Genomic DNA, 6,551 nt, shown 5'->3' on the forward strand with positions numbered 1-6,551 from the left:
GTAAAGGAAAGGCTAATAGTGGATGCAGCTAGAAGACAGAGACAGAGGGACGCTGAAAACACCCAGTGTTCCAAGCAATATTGTGCTGACGTCACTAACCCCTACGGAGGTTAGAAGGAAGGTAATAAGTTGAAACATGTAGATACATACATAGAAAAACAGATATATAGCTTTTATATGCAAAAGTCTTTCAAAGGTAGTTATAACGAATTAATGTTGTCCCAAGTTTATTTTATTTTTGATGTTTCTACATGTAGACAGAAGTCCTTCCTTCTGACCTCTGCAAGGGGTAATATATGTGTGTGTGTGTGTATATATATATATATATATATATATATATATATATATATATATATATATATATATATATATATATATATATATATATATATATATATATATATATATGTATATATATATATATATATATATATATATATATATATATATATATATATATATATATATATATATATATATATATATATATATATATATATATATATATATATATATATATATATATATATATATATATATATATATATATATATATATATATTACAGAGAGAGTATTCATAAGAATATTCATAAAACTATCCATAAATCAATCATAAGGATGCGTGAACTTAGGAACGTGAGTCACAGAGAGAAAGAGAGGAAGTGGTAGTGTTGATCAAGCAATAAAGACAAAACAAATGTTTAATGGCTTTCCAAACAATTTTCGTTACCGGACAGAAACAAACAAACGTCATCACTTTAGAGTATAAAGGAAAGGTGAAGAGGTTTCCAAAGCACTTCCACCGCTGCCAAGAAGGCGTGGGATGGTGAATAGTAAATGCTGAACAGAAAATGGTGAATAGAAAACGGTGAACAGAACAGTGAACAGTGAAGCAGTTCAGAGGGGTGAACATGGGTTTAGCAGACACACCTTGAACCATGACGCCACCTTGACACCAGAAACAAACACTATAAAAGGGAGAAACAAGTAGAAATAAGGCAGTTAGAGCCAGTAAGAGCAGTAACAGTAAGAGTAAAAACAGTCGGGCAGACGGTGAGCTTGAGTGTGGAAGTTTTGCCCATGTGGCAGTAACTGGACTTAGAATTTTTATAGCTTTACAAGTCCAAATTTGGACTTGGTGTACTACAACCTTGAGCCAAGCCAACTCCCATAAGAAGCAGTAGCCCCAGGTGGAACATTTATACTTAAAAGGGGATAATAAAGAAAAACCCTATGTTGTTGTTTGCATCAAGAACCCAAGATTATTTATCTTTAAGTGAAACCAACTTGTTCCTGAATGATAGAAGCCAAACGCCTCCCCGGTCAGCTATCTCAGTCTACACTAAGAATAAGACCCAGAATATATCTATATCTATATCTATATATATATATATATATATATATATATATATATATATATATATATATATATATATATATATATATATATATATATATATATATATATATATATATATATATATATATATATATATATATATATATATATATATATATGAGGACGAAAAATAGGTGATGCTTATTCAACTTTATTTCCAGCCAAAGTTTCAAAAACATGGCTTCACCAGGAAGCCTAAAATACAAAAGTAACAATAATTAAAATCAATGCATAAGACTTAGTAAAAATTATTAATGTTAAAATTTACAGATATTGAAACCAAAACATGAAAGTTAAAACCAACCTAACGCCTCAAAGTAAGAAAACTGAGTGACCAAGAAGGGCACCAAAAGGACGAAGAAGCATCTTAAGCTATAAGCAGAGGGGCAGAAGAAGCTTGATTATTCCAAGATGGAACCAGAGCTTGAACTTGAGAAAATTCGGAATGACATGATTGACTTGGCAATACATAAGGAATTCCGAATTCAATTCCTCCGTCCTCTGCTTCCCCAGAAATGATTCCAGGCGGCGACAGGAGAGAAGCGTCTGATGCCCAAATCTATCTCGTAAGCAATCGGGAAAGTGTTGACTTCTAGCAAGTCGGATACGTAGCACAAACAGGACGAAAAGGTGATGCATATTTCAACTTTGTTTCCAGCCACGTCAAGGTGGTCCTAAGTTGAGGGGACTGAACAGAAGAAGAAAGTCTACCTGGTGAACGATAGATTCTTGCCCTTGCAAGAAATTAAGAACTGAATTTGGCATATTGAAAATGCTGACACATATAAATGGAAAGGGAAGAGGGTTGACGAACATGAAGCTATTGTTTGAAAGAGGTATATAGTTGGAGAAGAGAATGGTTGAATATACTTCGATGCTAATTGTGTTATAGAAATTGAGACATATATTCGAGTTGCAGGTATCGAATCTTATTGCACTTAAGAAACAGATATCATCTTACCCGTCAGAAAAACAATCATTGAAGCCTAAAACATGTGACCCTTGTACAGAGAAAGAGAGAGAGAAAGAGGGAATTTATATTTATTTGTAGGCGAAACCCAAACTGAAATTATATCAACATTTTAAAAAGAGATGATTCATAACAGTGTATGAACAGAGAGTTCGCCTTTTTCCACTTTTGAAAATAAAAAAAAAGTTTTCCGTGAATTTATATTTGAGGTGAAGGGAAACTAGTGCAAATTTGGACAAAAATATAAAAAAATAGTTTCAATGCAAATCAGTTAACTTCTGTAGTAAATTGCATTTATGTGTAATTTATCAAAATTCGAGTCATTTTTCATGGGATATTGGCATTCTTTCATTTTTACTGCTTAATAAAGTTAGATAATAGTACTGGGTTTATTTTCACATTAGGCTAAATTCATAGGCGATTTGTGAGAGAACGGGAAATCCGTGGTTTATAATATCTGTTCTTTTAGAGTCATAGCATGTTCATATATCTAACTATATATCTACACACACACACACACACACACACACATATACATATATATATATATATATATATATATATATATATATATATATATATATATATATATATATATATATATATGTTAAGAATTACGATGGGTTGGACTGCATTTTTTAATTTGAGTTAATAGCCTTAGCCTTACAAAAAACCCTCATAAGCCCACAAACAGAATAATGGAAGAATAATTAGAAGTGGAAGGTTGCCAAGTGCAGATATGTTTCTTAACACTGATTTATTTACACACACAACATGGTAGATTTAACAGTGGCCATAATGAACAAATCTCACTAAAGTAAACAGATGGAAAAGGGATCAACAACAATTCCCTGATTGGAGAAATAAAGCATCAGTTATACATTTAATTGGCCACTTGCAAGGGGCTGTAAGCCTATCGACAATGAATTTCTATCAGCCTCAGTATGGGCAGATTCATCAGGCAATCGGGAACACAGAGGCACGGCTACGTAGGTAAGTGCACTAATAACACTCCTGGAAATGGGACAATTCCAGTTAAGACTACTACCGAATTACAATTTTTCTATAAATGAGTTAATGCAAGATTTGGAGGGAATTTCTTTACCCTACTCACTTCTTAGCAAGGGGCGAGAGTTACTTTATGCCCTGTTCAAGGAACTACACACTGTGTATAGCAAGGTCGCTATTTAAGTCAAAGAGACAAGGAAATTACTTGAGTGAAGAAATGTGAGAGAGAGATGAAGGAAACCAGTCAAAGAATAACGACCGCAAACATTGGCAATAATTGTAATTTATTTAATGAATTTAACTTTAGCATTTCATAAAAATTACTTCAGAAGCTGCGTACATTATGTTTATGTTGCTATGTACATACATACATACATACACACACACACACACACACACACACACACACACACACATATATATATATATATATATATATATATATATATATATATATATATATATATATATATATATATATATATATATATATTGTCATGATGTATCAAGTACCTGGTTATTACACAACTAATCTCAAAATTCAAAATATACCTCACTTCAGCCAGATACCTGAACTCATAACATTAATAATTACGACTGAGTACTCTAACGGTAACAGTGATCCCTTAAAAAAAAACTTATTTATCAATCACTTGAAAAATCAAACTAAGTTTATCAGAATATGTGTGAGGTATCAAAATTAAACTATAAATATTCTAGAGTAAAAGAGCATCACTCCATCAAACAACTCTAATTGTTTCCCTGGTCTTAATTCACTTTAGCAAAACTAAAAGAACAAAACATGTTTATCACTTTGCCTTATGCACACACAATCAATCCTATTCACTGGTGATCAATAAATGAAACACTGTTTTTCTAAAAACATTAAATACAAATTTTTTTTTAAATTCAAAGTTTATAATTGGAATTCACAATCTGAAAAATTTATTATTACTTGAAAATAACAAAACACTTAATTAATTCTTGAATTAAATTATGAAACAAAACTAATTCACAAAAAATTTATCAGGAATTTAAATCAATCAAGCAAAATTTAAACTATCAAGAATTACTCAAGATTTGAAAAGAAAATCTTAATAAATGAAATATTAAATCAAGTATGCAATGTTAAATTACCAAGAAATATTTAAAGTGCTACGTAAATAAATGCTACTTTACACACATAAAAACGTGAAAATAGGAAGAGATTGCAATCAGAGAAAACACACAAAAATACACAAAAGATTTATCAATAATAATTTCACTCGGTCAAAATTTCCTAACTTATCATACCATGCTATTAATAAGTAAAATTCATGTTACCTTACACAAACTTGTGAAAACCTCTGTAAAATTACTTGCTGCACCTGCGTTACCACAAAACACACTTTTGTTACCAGGCGCCATTACAAATTAAATAACTTTACTAAATTCAGATCTCAAAAGTTAATGCTAATACATGACCACAAAACACTACGTTAAAAGTAATCTCTTTTTAAGAACGAGAGAGAGAGAGGGGACCAAACTAACTGGTCTCGGAAATCAGAAACAATTACATGATGTCATTAAAGCATTTTGGTTATGAGATACAAAAGAGAGGTTCTATAAGCAGGGAGATGACGTCATTAAAGCATTTTGAGTGTGAGATACCATGGAGAAATTTCTAGAAGGAAAATGACGTCATCCCAGCAAAACGTTTTGAATGCAATCTTACAAAACATGGTGTAACTGATCAAGACATGTATTCTTTCTCTCAAAGTGGCGTACGTGACACGAACATGTAACAACGTGAAATCACTCATCTTGTGCTCGTACGGGACGAATTGGTATTTGTTATTCCAACCAACAAAGCGTTCTCTCTTATCTCAACTGATGACAATTGAAATGAAACAAGTCTTTGCTGGACACACGTGTTCATATACTACACTTTTATCAAGAAAGATATTATTCATTCTAAACTATGTTGCCATTAAAATTGTATTATCAATTCTAAATTAAGCTATTAAATTACTTAATCATTAGTTCTTTTGAGATCTGATGCCAAACTAAATATGACACTTCAACAATCATCATCATTACACATAACACATGATAAAAAAAGTAAATATGTCAAAATTACAGGAGGATATATGTATTACAAGGCAACATCATGAAAATATATACAATTCGAAAAACTAATTTTCGTTACCTGTGAATAAATTCTGGAATGTCACAGAACAAAGGTTAGATATAGAACAAACAAACTTTCATACATGCAACAATACACAATTACCATAATCTAAATGAAAGTTATGTACGAAATTCTTGCACAACAGCAAAGTGAGGTATATACATGATGACTGCGAAGGGTTGCCAGTCATTTCCGGACCTAAAATTTCGTATTTGACAACAGTGGCAGTTTCATTACATCAATAAAAGAAAATATTTAAATATAGATGATGAAATTTATCGATATCACCATTTTCCTAATCAAATTATCCTTTAGTCTCGTAGAGAGAGAGAGAGAGAGAGAGAGAGAGAGAGAGAGAGAGAGAGAGAGAGAGAGAGAGAGAGAGAGAGAGAGATAAATGTTTTCTTTGTATTGTTCTTTACCTTATTTGGAACACTGCATGTCAAGTACAGTAATTCAAACCTAACAACTTTGTCATTGATATTTCATAACGTTAGAGAATTCTAACAACAGTATAAAAAGAACAATTAGATGGAGTAATGAACTGAGACAATATGGAAATATATTATATATATTTTATATATATATATATATATATATATATATATATATATATATATATATATATATATAAATATACATATATATACACACATATATATATATATATATGTGTGTATTTATGTATGTAAATTTAGAAACACTATACAAACAATGTGTGTCATTAACTACGTTACCAAACTTCTTCCTGGCTTATAATCTGACTAAGGTTAATCTGCATTCCTCAATTCGGGGCTCTTTAATCCGGTCATAAAATCTTACTAATCCTTCCCAAGGGTTGTCCAGAAGAAAGAGACCACTCCGGGACAAGGCCTAGTTAATTTAAAATCTGCCATCACTTTAAGAATCAATAACAGTTTTTTATTGCATTGAATCATTTATTTTCATTAGTGAGTCTGGGCTTGATATTAGGCATTAGTATGATTTATTTAGATGATTAGAC

The sequence above is a fragment of the Macrobrachium rosenbergii genome, chromosome 26 (assembly GCF_040412425.1).
Source record: "Macrobrachium rosenbergii isolate ZJJX-2024 chromosome 26, ASM4041242v1, whole genome shotgun sequence".
Taxonomy (NCBI): Eukaryota; Metazoa; Arthropoda; class Malacostraca; order Decapoda; family Palaemonidae; genus Macrobrachium; species Macrobrachium rosenbergii.